Raw genomic sequence first — 24,530 nt, forward strand, 5'->3', positions numbered from 1 at the left:
TCATCTTTTGAAAGCTATAATAAAACATGATTGTTAAAAGATGACTGTAACAGAACATGTGACAGTCTGCTTAGCAGAGCGGCCCCCTGACAGGGGCGTGGGGAGGAAGGAGAACAAAAGCTCCAGGAATTCTGTCTGTTGGATGTCCTGTCCATCGGCACCATCATTCATTTCAAGGAAAATCTGTCTTGGAGAGGAACTGAAAAGTAACCAGAGTCTGTGTCCCACCAACTTGGGTCATGGATCCTATGAGGGAGATGAGAAAAATGAGACCAGACAGCCAAGGAAGGGACCCCCAAACTCCTTTCCTGATTGTACCAACACCTCAGCAATGACAGCCAGGTGTTGGACTTTTGGGGGGAAGATGATGATATAATAACATTTTGCACACAGTACTACGTGCTTGGGTCGTGTTCAACACTGTGCTTGCATTCTCTTAGTCAATGTCATCGACTGACACTTAGTGACACTAATTGAACACCTACTATATGCTAGGTATCAATCTAGTTGCTTTACGAGTGGCAACGCGTTGAATGTTCGCAGCTCCATAGGCTAAGAGTTCTTGTTACCTGCATCTGAAAAATGCAGATGTGAGAGCTGTGTTAAAGTACCTGCTCAAGATGACCTAGCTAGGAGGTAAGCAGCTGGGATTTGCCCCTGTACAGACCTGCTCTTAACCACTCTGCCATACTGACACTGAGTAGTATTAGTGACACCTGTTAGGGGTGTTTTGGACTGAATGTTTGTGTCCCCTGACCAAATTTATATGCTGAAATCCTAAGAGCCAATGTGATGGTATCAGGAGGTGGGGTCTTTGGGAGATGATTAGGTCATGAGGGTGGAACGCTCATAATTGGGATTAGTGCCCTTATAAAAGAGACCCCAGAGAGCTCCCTCTGTCATCTGAGGACACAGTTAAGAAGACAGCTCTATGAACAAGAAATGGGGCCCCCCAGGCACCAAATCTGCCTGTGCCTTGATCTTGGACTTCCAGCCTCCAGAACTGTGAGAAAGGAATTGCTGTTCATAAGCCACTTACTCTACGGTATTTTTGAGCGGTCTGAGTGGACTAAGATAAAAGGATATTATGATTAGCACCATTTATGTAGGAAAAAGATGAGTCTCTGCAGGTAATAAGTGGTAGGAGGCCCCCTGCTGGCTGGAGAATGGAAGTTCCTAACCATTAGGCTCTCCTGCTGCCTCATTAGTATCTGAGCCACTTAGGTGCGTTGCTTAGTAGTTTTGTGTTTGTGTGTAAAGGTTCCTTGTTATTCTGAGGTAAGCAGGGGATTCTGAGATGGATGGTGCATATCCCCAGAGGACTTTAACTCACAAGCAAGGAAAAGTCTGGGACTGGGAAATATTTGGGGAAGATCTTGATTAGCTTGAGGTCACTGAAACTCAAATTCTGTTTCTAAAAGATGATGCTACTTCTATGTCCGGAGTCACAATTGCACAAATACATATAACCACTAGAGGACCTCTGGCCAATTGCAAATTTAAAATGCATTCAACAAATGCAGATTTGCCTTATTTAAACTTCTGTAGGGCAGCAAGAACAGTGCAGTCATCAGTACTCAGGTTCTGTACGATGATTTGAAACATGCTTTGATGCGAACACTGGGTTGGAAGAGTAAAATTATTCACTACAAGGCCATGGAGAATGCCAAACATTCATGTCAGGTTATTTGGGACATACAGACTGGTATAAAGGAAAACATTTATGAGTATTCATCATCTCCCAGAGAGAACCACCATTAACATTTTTGAAACCCAGCAGGACCCTGTGGGGGCCTCCGAAGCACAAAAGCCTTCCTGTGTCCCCCGTTTCTTATCTGTGGGAAAAAGGTTTCAGTCTCCTAGACCTTCCCTGGGTTGCAAAGGGCAGAGTCAGCTACTAATTAGAGGATTGAGGGAATGCAGAAACAAAGGCAAGGCATCGAGAAACAACAGTGCGGCATGGGGTGGGTCCCGGTCCTCCTGGGGCATGTGCATAACAGTCTGACACAGATCTCTGAGCTCTTTTCCAGGAAGGAAGGGCCCCACCCAGGTGGAGGATGGTGACTTCAGGCTGAGCACAAGCACTTGACCCCAGACTGGTTGGAACCAGAAGACTGATAATTGAGATTCTTGGGTCACCAACCTCTTACCTCCCCACCGACCAATGAGAGGAAGGTCACACACCCTGCAGCCCTCCCCCCAAGTTTTGCCTATAAAGTCCTTCCCTGAAAACTATTGGGAAGTTTGGGTCTTGTGAGCATGAACCACCCATTCTCCTTGCTTGGTCCTGCAATAAATCTTTCTTGCTCCAAACTCTGACATTTTGGTTCTTCGGCTTCCCTGTGCATCAGGCACAAGGACTTGGGTTTGACAACATTTTTAGATAGGTCTTCAGGTTTTCACCCTATGCTGTAAATATAATAAATACGATAATACCTTATGGTTTTGATATATGGCTTTCATTCTTTTATTGTGAAATTTTCTTTTGACACTAAAAATATTCTTAAAAACCATCATTCTGAATGACCACATACTGTTTGATCATATGTATATATCATAATTTATTTAATAAGTCCTATTATATTGCCATTTAAGGTGTTTCTAATTTTTCGCCATTATGCTTAATCCTGGGATAATCATCTTTGTATAGACCCGTCTCATCTTCTCTGTTTATTCTCTAAAGATTAATTGCTGGGAGATGGCAAGAATATTGCTTGTATGATGTTGATCGCATCATTACTTGTAATGGCCAATAAAGTCAACCGAAATGTTTATTAGTAGGAGAATGGTTGGATAAACCACATCCATACTTAATGTGCAGTCATTCAAAATGGTAAGTTAAAATTTTATCTCCAGACAAGAGAAGATGTCTTAGCATACACGGGAATTTAGAAGCAAGTTAAAAACTATGTGCAATCCCGCCACATTCAAAAACCCTCCATATCTGTGGACATTTGTACTGCATAAAGAGAATGTACGAGCATGTAAATATGTGAATATGTATGTGTTTGGATGTGTGCAGACGCATCTGTAAAGATGCCTTTAGCTACACGTTGCAGAAAGCCAAACCTGACCAACAGTGACCATACCTGTCAGGATATTAATTATGTCTTAAACAAAAAAATTCAGAGAATTGACAGTCCTGGGCTTTCTCGGCAACCCTCAGAGGTTCTCAAGGACCCAAGCTCTTCCCACCTTTCTGTTCCACCACCTTTAGTCCAACAGGCTTAACATCCTAAGGATTCACCTCCTGGTACCAAGGTGACCATGGTGGCTCCAGTCATCAACACAATATCCAAAGGCAAGAAGCAGGCAATAGCACAGCAAAAGATGAGCTTCTTATGTGATTTCTCCTATTAAACTGGAAGAAAATTTGCCCATACTTTCTATGGACTTCTTGATGCCTTATCAGCCAGAACTGATAGGGGACAGGGTCCCTAGTTGTAAGGGAGGCTGCAATACTGAGGATCTGGCTTTTCTAGGTGGGTATGGGAGGTAGAGAAAGAAAGGGAGAGGACAGGATGGCTTTGGGGTATACAACTGACAAACCTCACTAGGGAGATGCAAGAGGGAGGGGATATGCGGATATATGTATGCATATAGCTGACTCACTTTGTTATACGGCAGAAACTAACAGAACATTGTAAAGCAATTATACTCCAATAAAGATGTTAAAAAAAAAAACTTACTACAAAATAACAAATAAATAAAAAGCCTGGATGAATATGCACCAAACTACTTCTCTGGCTACACTTGAATGCTAGAGTCTATATGAAGATTAAAGAATTTTCCTTAATAATTGATAAAATTGACTGGGTGACATTTTATACAATGGATGTAAACTTTTGCAATTTCTCCAGAGAAAGGAAAGAAAAGAACATGGTATTCCTAGTTGCAGTTATGATGACAAACGGCCACCGTAGGGGGCAAAAAAATCAGATTTTCATCAAGTTGAAAAAAGGCTGTGCAGTTGTTTCCCTCTTGAAAACCCATTCATTAAGAAAACTACGCCAGTGTCAGAAAGAAGTAGCTGCCCATGCTGAATTGAAAGCTGTGTGTATGTGTGTGCGTATGAACATAGTATAAGTACATATCTTTACATCTATATCTATATCTATCTATTTATCTCTATAAAACCGTATTTATATCAGCAGTTCTCAACTGGAGATGATTTTGCACACCAGGGGACACTCTGTGTGTGTGTGTGTGTGTATGCGTGTGTGTGTGTGTTTTATATGTGGGTCTATACATACATATCCAAGAAGGGAGAATGCCTTTTCTCAGAGCCCAGCTCAGATGCGCAACACAACAGACTCTATTAGAATCAGTTCTATTTAAGTTATGATTAACCAAGTCACTTATATACGACGTATGAGAAAGTCTATGAAAAGCAACTTACTCTATTAAAGAGTAAGTTGTTTTTACAGCTTAGCCTTGTATTCTGCAGTTCCATCCCCTTTAAGAGTTACCTGTCCCTCGTCACAGAGTTAAGGTCAATGCAGAGAGTGAAAAAGGCAGACACAAGAGTAGGACTTCTTTGGTAGAACCTTATGTTTTGCTAGATGAGAGAATTAATACACCCTGACATAATGAAAGTTTCCAAGCAGACCATCACAAAGAGGCACCGGAGTGTCAAAATCACCATGAAGTACCTAGACAATTCAATGAGGAGTGAACAGTGTTTTCAACAAATGGTGTTGGGACAACGGGATAGCCACATGCAAAAGTATAAAGGTGAACCCTTATCTTGCACCACACACAAAAATTAACTCAAAATGTATCACAGACTTAAATATTTGAGCCAACAATATATGACTCTTAAAAGAAAACAGAAGCAAATCTTTGTGACTTTGAGTGTAGGCAATGTATTCTTAGATGTGACAACAAAAGAACAAGCAATAAAAGAAAAAAATAAATTGGACCAAATTAAAAAACAACAACAACAACAAAAACTTTTGTGCTACAAACAATTCCCTCTAAAATGTAAAAAGGCTACCCACAGAATTGGAGAAAGTATTTTCAAATCATATATGGGATAAGGAAACTTCTACCCAGAATACATAAAGAAGCCTTATAATTCAATAATCAAACTCAATAACAAAAAAGACAAATAGCCCAGTTTAAAAATGGATAATAGGAAGATTTCACCTTAAAGACGTAGATATTGGGCTTTTCTTGGAAAATCAGAAGATCTGGTCATGGGTCCTTCATCCTTACGTGTCCACAGTCTACTAGAGCCGAGCAGCCTCTTCACCTGGAGTGTTTACTGTCTGGTAAGCCACAGAGGGCACCACTGCCTTTTATACCCTAACCCGAAATTAACAGCCAGCTGCCATTTACAATCACATGCGCACTCTGCTTTTTCTCATGACATTGCTATGAACAAATGAAATCTCTGGTCAGCCTGCTTTCCTGGAGCACCGGGCATGGCTGTGTAGATTGTTCTTGTGAATCCTGAATGCCATGTTTCCTCCTTCATTTACCAGAACCGAAAATTGTTTTTATTTGCTGACTGCACCTTCCTGGGCACTTTATCCTCTCACTAGACTAAGGATTTGCCTCTATCTGTTCTTGATAAGGTCCCGTCATTCCTTATGAATTACTTCTCCACTTCAATACAATGAGGACTCATTCCGTGGATACAGATCAACTCAAGTGCCCTCAAACAGTCTTATGTTCCCTGGGTAGTTAATAAATATTCAATCCAAGCTGTAACATTGGAGGAGGGAGGCCACAGTCTTCCAATGTGCAAGACTGATCGTAAATGCCAAATTAAACAAAAGCAGTGGGGTAGCATGGTGTCTGCGATCCCAGTAAAAAGCTAGGCAGTAGGAGACAAACACCCTAAAAATGTTCCCTAAATCTCCCTCCTTCAGGGACCGCCTTTCCAGTGTTGCCATATCTGTGGTCCTCATCTAAAATCTGACGTATGTTCACATCACCTGCCTTTTTGTTTACTAATCAATTACTCTTACGACATGTTCCAGTGCTATTGAACGGCATGCCTTTGTCAAATAAAGAAAAATAAAATCAAACCTTACTTCTGCTAAACAATTCACTTTTTCGTTCAAATAAACTTTTTTTTTTAATTAAAAGGGAACTTTTGTAGTATTACCATAAATTAAGAACCAGGAACGCGATCATAAAGAGAAGGTAACTACAAAAATAAAAGCAACCCCAACAAAACAATGTGAGTCATCTCGCTAGATCCTACCACCAGCCTGAGGCCCAACTCTCCATTTATTACAAGGGAGACTGGAAAATTTCATTAAAGGTAAACTCTTGCCAAAATGAAAATTTCCTCTTAAGGTTATCAGGAGGCTCATAAGAAAAATGAAAGCCTGATCATTTCCCTGCTCTGTGATTCTAGATTATTTTAATCCTTTCGTTAAAACCTAAACTCATTGCAATGACCCCTGATGAACTCACGCTGAATACTGAGCAACTTATGCCGGAGAACACATAAGGATGCAGTGGAGCCAGAGGGACACGTGAGAAGGGCCGGTCCCTGTTTTCCATCCACAATCCCACGCTCACTAAACCCGGGAGGAGTAAAGCAAGTCAGCAACTTGCCTTGGTGATTGAGAGAATTGGAATCTCAACATTAACTGCCAGGGTAAATCTGCCTGGGGAGGTCTCTGTGTGTGTGTGCTTGCACGTGTGCACGTGTGCATGCGTGTACACACACACACACACACACACACACACACACACAGATTCTTAGAGGACTCTGAGCTTCAGGGTCAGACAGGCATGCAGATTCCATCACTTAGGAGCTAAGCCTCAGTTGCCCCATATGCAAGGTGAGAATAAAATTACTCGTCATGGAAGATGATTATAAATAATATGTATGCAGCTTGCTGCCAATCACCCCATTGGAGCCTAGTAAATAGTAGCCATTATTCTTTCATCTTTCCTATATTGATATATTGCAAAGCAAAGCTAAACAAAGAACAGCAAAAAAGGAAGTCAGAGAGATGCACTTGAAATACAGACTTAGTGACTCTCCCCGCCCTGTGATCTGTGGCTAAACTCTCTGAATCTCCAATTTCATGTATATGGAACAGTACAAAACTGCCCAGCTTTATAATTAACAACTATATGATTAGATAGTAGGATGGTTAGGAAATCACCCAGGACACTGAGAATGTGAGTTGATCCTCTATCTGTAGTTGAACCAGTTACAAATACAAAAACCCAGTTTCACAAAGCCAATGCATTTTCTGATCTAAGGGTACGAATTCCTTCAAAAAGATTTTTGCGTGTACACGATGATCTGCTAATCTGACTCTACATAGCGACTTCTGTTAGTCCATTTAAACTACACCTTTTTCTGTATTTAGAACTACAGAGCCTGCCTTCTGGGCAATTTTCAAGTTCAGCATAACACAAGTTAAGGATAGAAACTGAGCAGTAGAGAGAGCAGGCATTACCAGAAAGTTGTAGATAAGGACTTCAGCATCCGCTGTGTGTGTTGCAGCAACTGAGACTAAGCCTGAACGATCTGGTGTAGTTTCTAGAAGCCCCAACTCATGAGAGGTCTACCCTCCTTGCCTCACCACCAGAGGCTCAGGCAGGGAGAGCCCCCGCTGTTTGTTATAGAGGGGGCTCTGCTCAATATATTGAATATATGGTTCCTTCAATTATTATGTATTTATTATATACTATATAGTGTACCCACTCTTAGAGAAAGAAACCCAAGTATAATCATGGTACATACTACTTCACATTCACTTTCATCCAAATATCCATGTAGGACTCCAGTGTTGGCTATATGTATGGCTGTTATCGTTCTGCACCTGCAAAGTTCATGTAGATGGCGCAATGCACGCATGTGTATCAGTTACCGACACAGAGGAAAAAACGGGGAGCCCATTGCTTCCTGTATTAGCGTCCAAGGGCAACCTCCCAGCCTTGCATCTCACCTGTTGTGGTAGGCAAAGTGCTCCCCTAATATCTGGGACCTGTGAATATGTTGTGTAATATGGCAAAGGGGACTCAGATATAACTAAGTCTCCAGAACTTAAAACAGGGAGATGACAGAGGATTATGTCTGATCTCATCACACAAACCCTTAAACAAAAGGAACACTCCCTGGCAGTAGGTAAGAGGGATGAGGCAGAGGGGGAGAGCAGAGCAGGAGAAGGACTTGACCCATCACTGCTGGCACTGAGGACGGAGGGAGCCCCAAGCCAAGGGATGGGGGTGACCCCCAGCAGCTGAGCACCATCCCTGGCTGACAGCTGATAAGGAATCAGGGACCTCAGTCCCACAATCAAATGGAACTGAGTCTGGCCAATAACCTGAATGAATCTGGAAGCAGATTCTCCCTCAGAGCCTCCTGGTAAGTTCCCAGACCAGCTGATACCTCGATTCCAGTCTTGTGAGACCCAGAGCAGTGAATCCATCCAAACCATTGTCCCAGATTTCTGACCTACAGAACTGTGATATAATACAGTTGTCTTGTTTTAAGCCACCAAACTGGTGGTGTTTACTATGACAATAGTTGCAATCAAATACAACTGTGTTCCCAACACTGGCCCATGGACTACAAAGCGTTTGCAAGCAAGTTGTACCAACCCTCTGTAAAACTAAGGAATAGCTAAAAAATAAATTGACATCTCTCATGTCTAGAGAACAATTTGGTGTAAGGGAGTCAACTGTCCTTTCAAGAAGAAGGAGTATGGTTTACTCTGAGGTGACAGCCTTTCTAATTCTGTGACCTTAAACTGTCCTCGTCTGTTTTATGAAATTATGATGCAGTAGTGGACTGCCTTTATTGGGAAAGATAGCACGATGGTAGTTCTATTCTGCCTTTTGGTTCCCTCCCACGTTTTTATTTGTTAGATCTGTCCATAAGTTTTCTAAAAAATAAAAATGTGGGGCTTCCCTGGTGGCGCAGTGGTTGAGAGTCCGCCTGCCGATGCGGGGGACGCAGGTTCGTGCTCCGGTCCGGGAGGATCCCACGTGCTGCGGAGCGGCTGGGCCCGTGAGCCATGGCCGCTGAGCCTGCGCGTCCGGAGCCTGTGCTCCGCAACGGGAGAGGCCACAACAGTGAGAGGCCCGTGTACCGCAAAAAAAAAATAATAATAAATAAAAAATTTTAAATGTGGGAGAGAACCAAAAGGCAGCCTAGATTGTTACTAGACTTACCCTGGTGAACATTTCATAATGTAAGCAAATGTTGAATCATTATGTAGCACAACTGGAAGTAACATAATATTATACATCAACTATATTTCAATTTAAAAAGAAATGTTATGGATCTGTGAATTCCCGGTCTGAGAACCACTGTCATACATCACACACTTTCTTCTTCGAAGCCAGGAGTTGCAGAAGCGGTTCCCAAAGGGACACAAGAAATAGCAAGGGATCATTTGGGGTATCTGGATATTGAATTTGCCCATATCCTTCTGTTTAGGAAGATGGGTATATCTAATCCTACCATGTACATATATTCTCAAAACCATGGCTCTAAAGTGTTTTGGACTTTGAGAGCATGTGGGTTTGTGTGTGTGGGTTTGCGTGTATTTGTGTGTAGGTGTAAACCCATCTATGCCTCAAAGAAGAAGATAAAATTGTGCTGCCAATAAAATGCTATCTATCTATTCATTCACTCATCCATTTATTCAACAGATATTTATTGAGTACCTTCTAGGTGCCAGGAACTATACTACTTCTGGGAATTAATGGTGAACCAAAATTAAGTCATTTCAAGGAAGCTAAAAAATCTCATGAGGAAGATGGAAATCAATGAATTAATCTCACAAATAGATGCCAAACTGAAACTGCCATTCATGCTAGAAAAAGAGGCACATACAGTCCTGAAACATCTCAAAGTGGGCTTTCATTTGGTCTGGCTGGGGTGTCAGAGATGACAGCCCAGAGAAAATGATGGCTTAGCCAAAATCCAAAGGATGGGGGAGCCGGCTAGGCAAAAGCAGAGAAGACCGAGTGTTACAGGCAAATCAATAATATATCATCCTTATGGAAATAGAGACATATTCTGAAGATGAGAGACGGTCATCCATTTTTAATTTTTTTACTGGCGCTACCCCTGCCAAAGGAGGCAAAAGGAAAGAAGCCCTGAACTATGAGGCTGGAAATCTGGGTTCTATTCTAGGTGTTTTAGTATAATTGTGACTCAATCTCTGGTCACTGTTTCCTCATTTCTGAAATGTTGGAGTGGGGCTCCAGGAATTCTAAACACTCTTTATCGTCCTCAAAAGCCCCATGCTTCTCCATCATCATTGTCAGGAAGAGGCTGTCAGGAAGAGATAGGATGAACGGATACAGATGATGATACCTATAGCAACAACTAACATTTTATTGTGCGCTTACTCTGTGACCAGACACTAAGCTAAACGTTTTCCATCAATTATCTCATTTAAGCCTCATAACAAGCCATGAGATAGGTTTGTGTGGCAGTGATGGACCAACAGATCTGGCTCACTGATTACTGTTACTGTGAGTTGCCTGTCTCTGGTCACATGCGAGGATGGCAATTCCTGACCCTCTGAGGTCTGGCAGTACTCAATGACCCATGTTGGCCAATGAGTTGTGAGCAGAACTGATGGGGACCACTTCTTGGCTGAGCATTAACTTTGGCACTATACCCTCTGGAAGACTCTTTCCTCTGCTGAGGTGACCAGTGATCATTTATACGGTGGCTTCTCCATAAGTCTGGGCCCAAGACATGGGGCATAGCCCATGGAGTTGATGAAAAATACACCGTCGTTATTTGAAGCTAATGAACTATGGGGCTGATTGTAACTACAACACACCCTGGGTCACCCTGACCAGCACACAATTACACTCATCCACTTCCTACAAATGCCAAAACCAAGTTCAGAGCGGTTGTGCAAGTACTCAAGGTCAAGAAAATGCTGACGTGGGAGAGCCAGCATTTGGACTCCCGCAGTCTGACGCCAGGTTCTTTCATCTTAGTCATTACACGGAGCTAGATGTGTGAATGCATGTCCCACTCGGCCACAGGTCAATTCTTAAGAGTTACGTGATTCTTGCCATAAAAATGCACCCACTAGTGTGGCATTCACTTTTCTGCGACATGAAACAAATGCTCTCACTGATTCTAATCCAACCATCCCAAGACCCTTTGGTGATAGCAAAGAGGAAGTTGAGGAAACGTACACCTGCAGATAGTCCCCCTTCTCATTTTCTAGAAAGATTCCTTGCAAGCATGTAAATATCCTCTGAATTCAGAGACGAAGAGGCCTCCAGCTAGGCACAATAAAGCCAATTTAGCTTCTTAAATTGAGAACTGCTTTGTGAAATAATCCTGTAGAACTCTCTGCTAAATGAGTTACAAACTAGTCACATGGGGCTTTCATTGATTTACTCGAGAAAGCTATAAAGGACAATTGTCTCTGAACCAGGTACATCAAATACAGGCCTGCTACTGTGTAAAAGCTTGGAATTCTACACCACCTACACACACAAAGAAAATTAGCTTTTGATTGAAAGGAAGCACTATTGAAAAACCCCAGGGGAGGAAAAAGAAACAACACAAATGAAATGACACCTGCAGGCAAACCCAATGGTTCAGGCCATTTGGCTAAGGACTTTCTTAGTCTGAAAGGGAGAGAAAAGTACAATTTCTGAGGATCATGAAAGGTAATCGAACCAAATCAAAGGAAAACCAGCCTGTCTTGAAATTCTAAACAAGGCTAGTTTTAAATATGCCACGTGGTTGTAAAATAAAAGTTCTCCATACTCCATTTTAGGTAGTATTTAATGCTGGAAAAAAATGGCGACATGCATCCAACACTTTCATTCTCCTCTCAACTGTCCTTATTCCAGCTGTCTCTTTTCTCTTTACTTTTGTGTTTTTACTTTCTTCTTTAAAGGGATTCTCAACCAAGCCTTAGAACTACTTCTTAGTCTGCCAAACACTGTTAGAAGAAGTGGAATGAGTTGTAAACACAGTCATTACCAATCGTTTTCTTCAACTCATGATGTAGCTACAGGTAGAGTTCTAATAATTTTTGCCAAATACTATCAAAGTGTGTCTTCTTTTCTGGCAGTTATATTCCAACTGGGTGTTATGGTTCTGCTGCAGCCATACAGCCAATATTTGGTTTGATTTTATTTTTATCATAAATAGAATGACCTTATCTCATTCTATGAGAAATGAGCTTATCTCATTTCTCATAGAATGAGAAAGACCTTATCTCATGATTATTGGTGTAGTAACCAATTCCAATAAGGATTCTCAACAGATGAAAAGTTGATGAAGAAGAGGATATTTATGTAGTCTAGGAGTTTGGGCCCACAGATTGCTTCTTAATTACTAGACTAGCTTACACTGGGGAGAGCTGCCAGTTATCCTGTGATCAACTTACTGTCATCAACAACGGGACAAATTGACATGAAGTGTCGCCCCATACAACGCAGTGGGATATAGTCAACATCACCTGTGTGGTGCTCTTGACAAAACAAGGAAGTCAAGTCTAATCGCCGGGAAACATTATAATAAGCCCTCGTTTTAAAATTCTACAAGGAAATTGTCCAGGACTGTTCAAAATGTCAATATTACAGAAGACTTTTTAAAATGGTGTGGGGTACTTTTCTAGATCAAAGGTGAGAAAGAAATAGGACAACCAAATGGAGTTCATATTCCTTAACTGTATCCAGGGTTAAAATAATAAAAACAATAATTATATTGTGGTTGCATAAGAAAATACCCGTTTTTAAGAGATCCATGGTGAGGTCTTTGGGTGTAAAGTGTTCATGGTGTCTGTAATTTTCAGATAGTGTGATACACACAGGGGAGAGAGTGGAAAGAGAAGGTCATTGTCACAAAATGTTAACAATTGGTGAACCCAGGTGAATATATGGGTCTTCATTATACTTTAATTTTTTAACAGGTTTGCATTTAAAATGTTTGAAAAGAACAGACATTCTTTCCTCAAAATATTATTTTTATATTTTTTGCATTAAAAACCTGTACTACAGTAGACTTCTGTTTTTTTACTTATCCATCACTCCTCTAGCTTCTAATACTAAGACTCCATGAAGACACCCTTTCCCCTTTTCCTTCAATTAGTTCATATGTAATGGTGGGGCTCATCCAAAACCTTGCTTCTTGGGATATGTAAGCAACTGAGGTCTGGCCAGGACTTATCTTGAACCACTAGAATGAGGTTCTCTTTTTCACCAGGCTCCTGAGCTGGTAGGATGAAAGTTTGCACCTGTTTGGGAGCCATCTTGCCATTTCAAGGGAACAGCTTGAGAACACAGCCAACACAGAGGAACATGTAATTGCAGGAGGAGATATTCCTGGCAACATCATTTGAGCACCTTGATTCAGCCTTGCTCCAAACCTGCTATATATCTAGATGTTTCAGTGACATAAACCAATATTTCTGTTTTCTTAAGCCAGTACAAGGTGGCTGTATGTCATTTACCACCCAAAAGATCTATGGGTAAAAGTATAATAGAGAGTCACAAATGTGTGATACACAAAGTTATGACACACTGGAGATCACTATTGGCTTATTCTGTGCCGCCAGTTTGACTCATTTTGTGGGAATCTTAGGAATTAACTCTTCTTCAGCTATCTCTGCATAATAAAGAATACCCTGAGGATGCAAGGTGGGCTGTCAAAAGAAATCGCTGGTTCTCCCATCTTCCTTTCTGAGTGAATTGGGATTATCCTGATACTATAGGCTGAACACACGTACAACTGCCTACAGCTGTCATCCATAGCACTTGATTCTAAATGTCTTAATTTATCATAACAGATTCATTCTATTCAACAATGGATGTATAAGCAAATGTTACAAATTTCAAGGTAAATATAAATGTTTACTATTCAATACACAAATACCTGTTTTACACATTGCACTATATAATTTCACTTTGGGGGGAAATGTATCTCGCTGTCTTAAATTCTAAAACCTATTTTAAAGCTACCTGTAGATGCTTTAATTATAAGAGAAAGAATTGCATACATTCTCTACTATATATGTCTGCAATACTCCCAAGTATAGGAAGTTTACAGAACTTCCCTAAAATTCTCCATTTTAGTGCACAGACTTCTACCCATATCATCTGATCAGCAGAGAAAAAAAAAATCTAAATTAGTTTTGCAGTGATGGCCAGCAAGGGTGCAACCAACGCTCCAACACACACTATCAAGGGCATGGAAGCACCCCACGCAGATCATTGCCGCAAACTTAACACAGCTCAAAGTCACCAAGGCAAGAGCCTTCTAAAATATGTCAGGATGAAAAATGGGACTTGAAACATTTGAGTGTGACGTGAAGGAATCTATGCTTCTTTTCAAAAGGGACAGGGAATGCGAGTCCACCTTAGAATTAAAATTGAAATAAAATCAAAAGAAATGCCAAGCAAGGAAGAGAAGATTCCAAAGTTTTCAAGAGCGTGAAGGAGCTCCCCACACAGTAAAACACGTGTGGTTAAAATGCTGGACGACTGCACTACGAAAATATCTCTTATGTCACACACATGCATGATGATAAAGGTTTCGTCTGCCCTAAGATGGGACAGATAATGACTAGCTATTAGGGAGGTGCTTAGGAAAAATACCCCAGAGGGCACTAGGATTCCCGGCACAGTCACGGAATGATTTTTTCCTTTGCGTGAGGACGACTCAGATTAAGGTTCTGACCACTGTGTATAATGAAGGCCTATGGAGATGCAGAGCCTCTTCTTATTCATGAGAAGTGACACCTTCAAAGCCCTCAACAGGTGTCTCTCTGATTGGGAATCCTGTTCCCTTGCTCTTTTTCTTGAGCATAAGTACCCAGTTCCCTTTTATCTAAGTAAGGCAAAGGGAAGTGGTCACTGGTTTCTAACACAGTGCGTAACCTGTGCCTAAGGAAGGAAGAAAATGACCAAACATCCTCATCTGTTGTTGAAACTATGGCCCAGTGTGGGGCATCTGCTGGAGGCTGGAGGCAAAACCATTCTGGTTTGTCCCAACCCCTCAGTAATCAGCACCAGACTTACCCTGCCAGGTTGGGTGAAGATTCCTATTTTCTAGCCCAGGGTGGAAGGACTGGGCGTAACTGGGGGTTGTGTTGGAGTATTGCATTTTCAAGCGCCTTCCTACTGTTTTCATGTTCCCATCTCACTGAGGGCAAAATAATGAATGTGTGGTTTGATCACACTCAGAACACCACCTTTGCTGGGCCCTAAAACTCCACCTAACAAGCCTACCGTTACAGTATATTGAGAAAATGGATGTGATTCCACTGAACACAATGCTTGCCACGAGTAGGAATACACAATACATCAGAGGACACTGACTTAATTATGTTTTCTTCTGATGGTCCTTTAGTATTTGTGATTGATTGATTATTTAAAAGAGCTCTAGACTCAGGAATCCCAAGTTTTTAAAACAAATTATTACTATCATTTTTATTTTATTTTTGACACTGTAGATTTCTCATCTACCAAACTGGACTGCTGATGACACAATCGTCTTTCTTTACAAACAAGTGCAGCCAAACTCATTAACCTTTACCATTTTCCAATCCTATTATTTGTAGATTCCCCCACTTTTCAATGAGTAAATAAAACAAGCTGGGGATGAAACATTTATTTTGGCATCACACCAACCTAATTAAACTGCAGTTTCATTAGGCTGTAGCAGGCTGCTGAAGAATAATGTAATTGACCTATTGAAAGTTACTACTTCAGTTCAGTTTTCTGAGCTACCAGAAATTACACTGTGATTTAAAATGCCTAGTTACCTTGACTAAACCAGACAGAGAGCAAAGATCTAGGAGTTACAGAGAATGGAGAGAATCCAATCAGAAAGGAGACGGGTAAGAAGATGGTCTCCCCAATCACAATTACTTGGAGCAAAGCTATGAAATGTAAAATGGGAGCTAATAAGGTTCTAGTTATTTACTCCATTGACTACTTGTTGTTTGTACATGGGTGCTAGTGTGAGATGCTCTCCCCAAACTCAGCAGTGAGGTGGTTTCATTAGCAGATGTTTTTTCTTTGCCCAGTATCATTCCACTGGTTTGGGATCAGCAGGCTAAATGCTTGATGAATCCACCCCTTTACAGTCTCAAACCATGAAGGTAAACTCCTGGTCCTGAGGCTGTGCCTGTGTTCCAAGCTGGCCAATCAGAGCATCGCATGGCCCTGACCGCAGTGATTGATTCATTCCAGGGCCAATCAGAACTCCTCCTGGGCCTTCTGGGGGCGTGACCAGGAAAGGACACCTCCATCTTCCATCTTATGTTCTGAGTGGAGAATGCCTGTCTCTGTTGGTAGTGATCTGCCCTCTAGTAGGGAGAACCTACCTGAGAATGGAGTCAATTCTGGAGAGAGGTGGGGTGAGGGTGAGAGGGAGACAGAGCTAGAACCATAGAGAATGACAGTCCTTCAAACGTCATAGTTTTTATCAATACCCCCTGCATGCTTGGAACCTCTGTTCTAGGTCTGGACCATCTCTGTGTTTGTGGCTGAGTTCCTCAAGCCACCTACACCAGATGCCCTTCTTAAGATCACTCAAATCCCCTCATTCTGTTCATACAGGTCTTCATTCATCCAATATGTTTTGTTTCCCCAGTGTGTTCCAGGCCGTATAAAGTAGAAAGCAACACACATTCCATAACGTCATAAAGCTTGGATTTGATTGGTTATTGGTAAAATAATCACATATGTAAGTATAGAATTGCATGGTGCTGTAGGCACATTTGAGGGAAGACCTAATGTAATGCAGGATTGGGTAAGTCAGAGAAGAGAGGTCCCTGAGAAGAGGGGACCTTGATGTGGGGATATAAAGAGTGAGAGATGGCCAGATACTGAATATGGGAAGCAGCAGGACAGAAAAGTGTTACTGACAGAGGAGCAGGATGCAGTGGACTAGTTAGAACTGGGCACTGAGGGGCGGTGACGTGAGATGAGAGGTGGAGGGCAGCAGCAGACCCGACGGATTCTTCCAGGAATGAAGACGGTTGTACTCTAAATGCCAAGAGGTAACATCAGAAATCATCACCCTACCATCAAAAGAGAAGTTTTCTTTTGATGATGGTCGGTAGACCGGTTTGTTAGTACATGTGTGGTGCCTCTTTAAAGACATCCTGAAGCAACTAGAGGTATTTTGAGGGGTGACTATTTCTGCCAGTGGGGCAAAGCTTGGCTTGAGATGTCATCACTTAAGTACTGCAATGGATTTTGTAACCCGTGATTAGGGAGGTCCAGGATCAATGGGTTCAAGGACTTTTTATCCACCTGACTTTGAGTTCCGAGGACATCTGGTAACACTTGAAAATTGAAAAAAAAAAAAAAGTCTAACATTTCAAGTAGCAAAGTCGAAATTAATAACTGCTTAATTATATTTCTCCAAAATGTAACATTATGTCAGCATCATTAATTGTTAAATTTAGGAGTCATAAATATTTCATTACATTGGAAGACAAGTTGTAGGCTATTTTTTTCTTCTCTTACAAGAATTTCCAAGTTTATGTGATGATGACTGAAAAGTAGTAGCTAATCATAAATGAGTTATTCAGAGTTCATTCACTTCCATAGCATGTTTATAAAAAGTCTTTCAAATTGTGTTTTATATTGAATTTGGGTACATTTTAATATAACTTATATCAGGTTTTCTCAATCTTGACACTATTGACATTTGGGGCCAAGTAATCCTTTGTTGTGGGGGCCTGTCCCGTGCCTTGAAGGATGTACAGCAGCATCCCTGGCTTCTACCCAATAGATGCCAGTAGCCACACTCCCTCCCACCCCCATTCGGACAACCAAAAATATATCTCCAAACGTTGCCAAATGTCCCCTAGGTCAGGGATGGAGAGCAGAAGTGCCTCTGTTAGAACGATTGGCTTTTATTAATGCCTGGGGCAAAAGAAACCCTTGAGAAGTGTCTGATTGCGTTAAATATATAATCAGCAATCACTTCCTGGAGGAACATAGTGCCAAAGTTACGAATCTGGGACACACATCCAATTTTTAGAAAGTTCGAGCATCTCCAGCTAGACCTCCCTCTAGTTGCAGGTGACTTCCATAAACACAGCTGAGCATCCCCCATAACGAGCTAAGCAGGACACACGGGGGAGGCCCCATCAGCAGCTGGGGAATCAATAGGTCACCTGTTTATGAGAAGGCCACGTAGTATTTTCATAGACAGGCAACGGGACCCAAATGGAAAGATCAATATCCGCCTTCTGCGAGGAAGGACCCGTCCCTAATCAGCACTTGCCTGCTGTCTGTTTCACCTCTGCTGGGCCGTCCCGGCCCACGGCAGAGCTCGGGAGGGAAAGGGCGAGCCCTCCTTCCCAAAGCAGCTGTCAACAGGACTGAGGGCGGGAGCTCTGATCCAGCTGCGGAGGGCAGAAGCACTGAAGCACCAAGATAAACAGCCCACAAGGACTCTCAGGGGGTAACCACCCACCCTACCCAAGAGGAAGGCTAGGGGTGCTGGGTTTATGCTTAATAATGGTCCTTAGGAAAGCAAAGGGACGGCACCCCTGGAGGGAGATAAATCCTAAAGCACAGCCACACTTTGCAGCCCACCAGAGGGGAAGCTTCCGCAGGTCTGGAAATGCCAACAGAGGCACACAGAGACCCCACTGGGCTCTGGCTTTACTCCCCTGGTGCTCATTCTGTGGTTTTAAATGGATCGGCACACCAAGGAAGGCAGGCGTGAGGAGGGGAGGGGAAAGAAAATGAGGCTGGAGAAACACTGGGGGTATCCTTTTAAAGTTAGATTATTTTCGACATTCTTCATCAAAAGCAAACAAAGCATAGTCTTTAAAAGACGTCAGAGATCAGCTATTGCAAAGACTACTTTGGAGGAAGAGAAGGGCAAAAGGCCCAAGGTGCCCAGGGGCCTGTGGCTCTGCTCACTCTAATTCTCTTCCTGCAAAAATTCAATTGCGTTCAGGTATCAGATGAGACTGGGCATGTATGGAAGAGCATGGGCTTTGGGGATAACAACATGTGCGTCTGAATCTCGGCTCTAGTGCTGGGTCAGACGTGTGGGTTCAGGGAACTCCCGGAACTTCTCTAAGACTCAACTGGTCTCACTACTGGAATGGTGATGAGAATTATGATACCTCCCTTGCAGGTCTATGTTTGGGTTTGCTTTACATACTCCACAAAAGTGCTTTCACAAAGAGTGGTCCTTCGACACGGTCCTTATTATTCATCCTTCCTGTGACATTTCTGACTTGGTAATACTGAGAAAACTCAGTATCTCGCTCTTTTTTTTCGTATTTGTATGTTTATGAATGGGAGCATAAGGGATTATGTCTTAGGGAGCTTTTAACCTTGCTTGGTGTTTATTATTGTGGCTTTGCGTATCAGTGTGGCTTAATGATCAACTGTTCATTGACCTCAGAATTAGGACGTAGTGTTCCTCTTCAGATAACTGGCATACCTGTATTATGACTCAAAATTACCTGGATATAATTATCAACAGACTGGGGCAAATCAAAGTTGTGATGGAAACAGTCAAACCACATAATTCCTTATCAGGTGGACGCGTCCATGAACGCATACATAGAATATGTGCATTAAAAAGGGTTGAAGGTAAAGAGCTTGGCATAAAGTATTAAAAGACATGGAGGTAAAACCAAAGTAGAAGAAAAGACATCATCGCAGTATTCTCATTTTGGGGTGAAAAAAAATTTAATAATTAGGAACACATTTTTAAATTCTATATTATATTGAATGAATGTACTTTTGTTGTCTATTTGGTTTTGATCCCAGTAAAAGCTGGGAGACAACTTGAAATAGGGAAATTCTCTTACTCTCTGTATTTTTGTTTCTCTCTCTCTCCTTCTCTTTCCCTCTCTCTGCTTCCCTCTGTCTCTCTCTCTCACAAACACTCCATAGCAGACATTCTGCTGTTCCACGCACTGTGTAAGGTTCAGGATAGAACGTTTGTACTGACTAAAATGCAAAACACAGCTTCATTTCTACCACAGATCTTTCTTTATTTCTCCGAAACACCCTTAGAAGCACATCAGTGCTCCATTAACTACCCAGCCAAGGACAGAGAGAAGAGAACACCGTCCATCCATAAGGTAATGCATCAAGAAATACTGTCTCCCTACTGGTGTATTCCAAGGACATCACTGTGCTTACTTCCTCCTACCCTGCTCTCAGACTCTCACCCCATTGTCCATTTCAGGCCAGAATTCTCACGTCCCTGAGAAAAAGTGTTTTGCAAGGACTTGCAAAAGCTTTCGGAGACCCTTGGATCACTACATAAAGACTAACTGTCTTGTGTAATGTCCTGCACTGGTCAGAATACAGGTAACTGCTTACTCCACATGTTTTCTCTAACATTCAACTGTAAGATTCTTGAGGACAAAGACATCATCTCATTTCTTTTTGTTATAACACAGAGAAGAAAGTCAACAAATGGCTTGTAAATGAAAGGACCACTCCTGAGTGACATCCTTCCCAACAAAACCTGCCCTTTACCAGCTGGGTTACCTTGTCTAAGTAACTTAAGCTAAGTTTCAGTCTTCATGTTTGTAATATGTTGATAACAACCATCCTTCCTGACCCAATAGTTGGTTTCCCTTTTCTTCCGGGAGGGTTACAGGAGGGTAGAAGAGGTCACGTGACTAGTTCTGGCCAATGGGATATGATGGAAGTGAAGTGTGTCACTTCCTGGCCAAAGAACTTAATTGCCGGTATGAGACTTCCCTTGGGGCATTTATCAATATGGGGGTTCTTTTAGAATAAAGCCACTGGGACTACTGGGCTAATACACGGAGGAGAGCTTTCCTACAGAGTGGTTCAGACCCTCAATGGACTTCCATGAGAAAGAAATAAGCCCTTGTTGAGTTAGGCCACTGAGATTTCAGGGTTGTTTGTTACCACAGCATAACACAGCCCTCCCTGACTGATACAGACCAGATAGTTGGAAGGAAGATGAAAGGAGATAAGACATGTAAAGCTCTTGGCACTGGGAAGAGTATTTGCATTTAATAAGCTGTTATTGTGAAATATGAAACACCATTGGTCCAAAAATCTAAATCTTTGCTTTGAGTAAGGACTCAATATCACACCAGATGAAAATCTGCAGTGACTCATCAGTGTTACTTTAGGCATCACTGACTCCTGTAACAGACGCATCCCCATACTAGAGCACCTAGTATAGTCAGAGCAGGGAAGAGTGGGAGTGGTCTTGGTCCATAGAGTCATTCAGGGACCCAGGAATTCCACCATTTTCAACATATAGTTTCCAAGGTCAAGTGGGTGTCAACCAGAGGATAGGGGAAGGGAGAGGCATGGAGGATCCCAGAGGGTGCTTTTATGGGCCAGTCCTGGAAGTGAGACCTATCACTTCTTCCCACGTTTTCCTGGGTGGAATTCGGTCACATGTCATCACTTACATAAAAGGTGGGCTGGAAATGTGTCCCTAGATGGGCAGCTATTTATCACTTATTTGAATGTGCTGTAGAAGAGGAGCACAAGTTACTAGCAAATAGCCAACCACTTTGCCACAGTATCCTTTAATATTTTTGGAAAGCAATTTCCCAACAGCTGTGAAATCTTTGCCTTGAATTACCACCCCCTACTCCCCCCCCCTCACCCCACACACACACATTGTGGGAATATCCTTTTATCTAAACATAGTAAAAGAAAAAAAATTATTGCCTTTTTTATTTAGTAGAGAAAATATCCTTCTACAAAGGTTGAGTTCAGTCATCATCTCCCTCCCCCGTCAACAGAAATAGGAACAACCCCCTATTAGCTGTTATTTCCTCCTAGTTTTAGTTCTAACAAGGTTCTAAGTAAAGCTCCCTTTGATGTGCCTTTAAAAAACATACATAGGCATCAAAATAGGAGTGAGAACTATGTCATTTCAATGTCCTCCAGTTTTTAGGACCTTTATGAGAAGGTACAGTTGAGAACACATTTAAATTTGAAGAAAATATAAACACACAAGGACCAAACAACATGTATATGCTTAATCAAGCACATAATTGCTTTTAGACAATAGGATGTAATTATTTTTATTAGTTATGATATGGTATAGAGAAAATGACTCAGAGAAATAAAATTAGGCTGCATCTTTCTAAAGGCAGATGGAATGGGTCCAAATCTGGCCTGATCACTTTGGTGCGGGGGGAGCTGGGCACCGCTGTATCTGTCTCAAAGTGACTACCTATGGATTCCTGCTGCCGGTACTTATGGGAAGATATGGACGGAAAACCATGCCAAACCAAGATCCACCTCCTTTATCACAGATCACAGTGTACTCTCTTCTGGTCTGAAACTCTCGACAGTGAGCTGGCACTGGTGAGAATATGCCATAAAAGCAGACAGCACCCATCATGTTCACCTGGGCAGAGCCAGAGTGAAAGGTACACGTAGCTGACATGAGCAATGGGCACCATTTCAGTGAAGATTCATAAGAGTCACCTCAGCCTTCTGCTGGAGGTGCTCAAGGTGACCCCATTCCACAGATGAGGAAGCTGAGCCTTAGAGAGTTAAGTGACTTGCCCACGATCGCACAGATAATGCCACAGCAGGGCCAGAATGGAAACCGAATCTTCCTCAAGCCCAAGCATTTAATCTGCCTGCCAAAGAGTTAAAATTCTCAAGAGGGAAAGGAGATTCACAGACAGAGTGAGGGAGGAATTGGCTGGTTGACAACGATGCCGTCTGTCTCGACACCAATGGGAGGTGTCTTTTACTTTTTTATTTTGTTTTTTTAAATTTTTATTGGCGTATAGTTGATGTACAATGCTGTGTTAGTTTCAGGTGTACAGAAAAGTGAATCAGTTATACATATACATATATCCACTCTTTTTTAGTCTTTTCCCATGTAGGTCATTACAGAGTATTGAGTAGAGTTCCCTGTGCTACACAGTAGGTCCTTATTAGTTACCTATTTTATATACAGTAGTGTGTATATGTCAGTCCCAATCTCCTAGTTTATCCCTCCCCGCCTGGTGACCATAAATTTGTTTTCTACATCTGTGACTGTGTCTTTTAGAAACAAGCTACCCAAGTGAGTGCATACCCTGGAGGAAGGTAAAATGTGCCTCGCAGACATTCACAGACTGTCCTTCAGGACCTCTATCCCATCCAAGCTGGAAAAAAGGACAGTTGCTGGACCGTCCCTCTGACGCCAGTGGGTGTCACTGCCTCCCCACGGTGCTCGGAAGGGAATCTGCAGCAAATAGCAGCCAGTGCCTCGCCAGGCTCCCAGCCTCCCTGCAGCCGAGCTCCGCCAACTGTCCCTTTCCGGAGGCCTGTCGTCCCTGTGCCTGTCCCAGAGCAGGTAATCTGCCTGTGCTAGCGACCACTGACATCACTCATGCTATCCAGAGTTTCTCTACCTCTCCAAACATGCTGCTTCCGCTGGGAGTTCACACTACACAAAAAAATCAAAAGAAAAGATGGATGGGAAGATGCAGGATTGTCAGATCTGGATACGTATCGAATGAGATGCGTTTGTAAAGCCTTTCCCAAGTCACAGCACGCTTCCTGAGTATTAGCTGCAAGGATGGCAGACTTCCTCCAGTCCTGTTACTTCAGAGACAAGCCAGGGGAAGGTAACATCTTTAAAGCAACTGCTCAGAGCGGAAAAGCCCTATCCTGAGGCAGGAGAGAGCGTTCCCCCATCACTTCCGTTTCAGCGGAGAGCCTGGTGTCTCTGATGCTTGTAAAAGCCACAGCCACACTCCCTCCTGCACCATGTCACCGGCCACTTCAATGTCATCTGCCCAAAGGGCACTGTCTCCATCCACATGACAGTGACTATAGAGTCTAGGGTAATGGGACTCTCTCTCTCCAGTATCAGAGCTCCACTGGGCTGGAGGGGAAATTGAAACACTGTCCTGTTTCTATAGAAGGATGGGGTGTTGACCTGCTCTCTTAGCAAAGCGACCCCACCGAGATTAGAGTACATGGTCCCTGAGGAAAGGTATTTATTTCATTCACTGCTAAGTCCCCAGCACACAGAAGAGGTTGGGAACACAATAGGCACTTAATAAATATTTATTGAATTAACATCCACGGAAGCAAAAGCTGGAAGATGTGAAAATGTAGTTGCCTGTCTGGGAAAGAGCTAGCAATAATGTCTGGCTATGGTTCATACTAAATAATGTTGTAATGGATTATATGAGAGGGTGTGTGTGTATTTATATCTAGACTTAGGTACAGATATAGATACATCTGTATATGTATATGTAATATAATATAACACATATGTATTTATAAATGTATATATATGCATGTATACTTAGGGTAGTGTCTGTCAGATAAGAGCCCAATCAAAGCTAGACATTCTTATTATTTTCATGGGTACAGTTTTGATCCTATAAGTAGATTTAACTCTTTTAACCTTTAACATTTTAAAAGTAGCACGTGCTCATTAAAGAAAATGTGCAAAATAAGATATTTGCCACGGGTTTATTTTGTATTCCATATAGAGTTTGACACAGATTAGCTGCTTAAAAATATTCATTGTGAAATCAACTATTGCTACAAAGTGGTTCAATAAATGATGTTAAGTCCCCACTATGTGAAGAGATGCAATG

The 24,530-nt window shown here is 42.1% G+C and overlaps 1 protein-coding gene across 1 annotated transcript in view; it reads right to left on the bottom strand.

Moving 5' to 3' along the window:
* The window catches only part of RBFOX1 (RNA binding fox-1 homolog 1), a 1,090,293-nt gene that overhangs the window by 986,899 nt on the left and 78,864 nt on the right, over nt 1–24,530 (bottom strand). The gene's annotated exons all lie outside the window — the stretch shown is intronic.

Source organism: Phocoena phocoena, chromosome 15 (genome assembly GCF_963924675.1).
Source record: "Phocoena phocoena chromosome 15, mPhoPho1.1, whole genome shotgun sequence".
Lineage (NCBI taxonomy): Eukaryota > Metazoa > Chordata > Mammalia > Artiodactyla > Phocoenidae > Phocoena > Phocoena phocoena.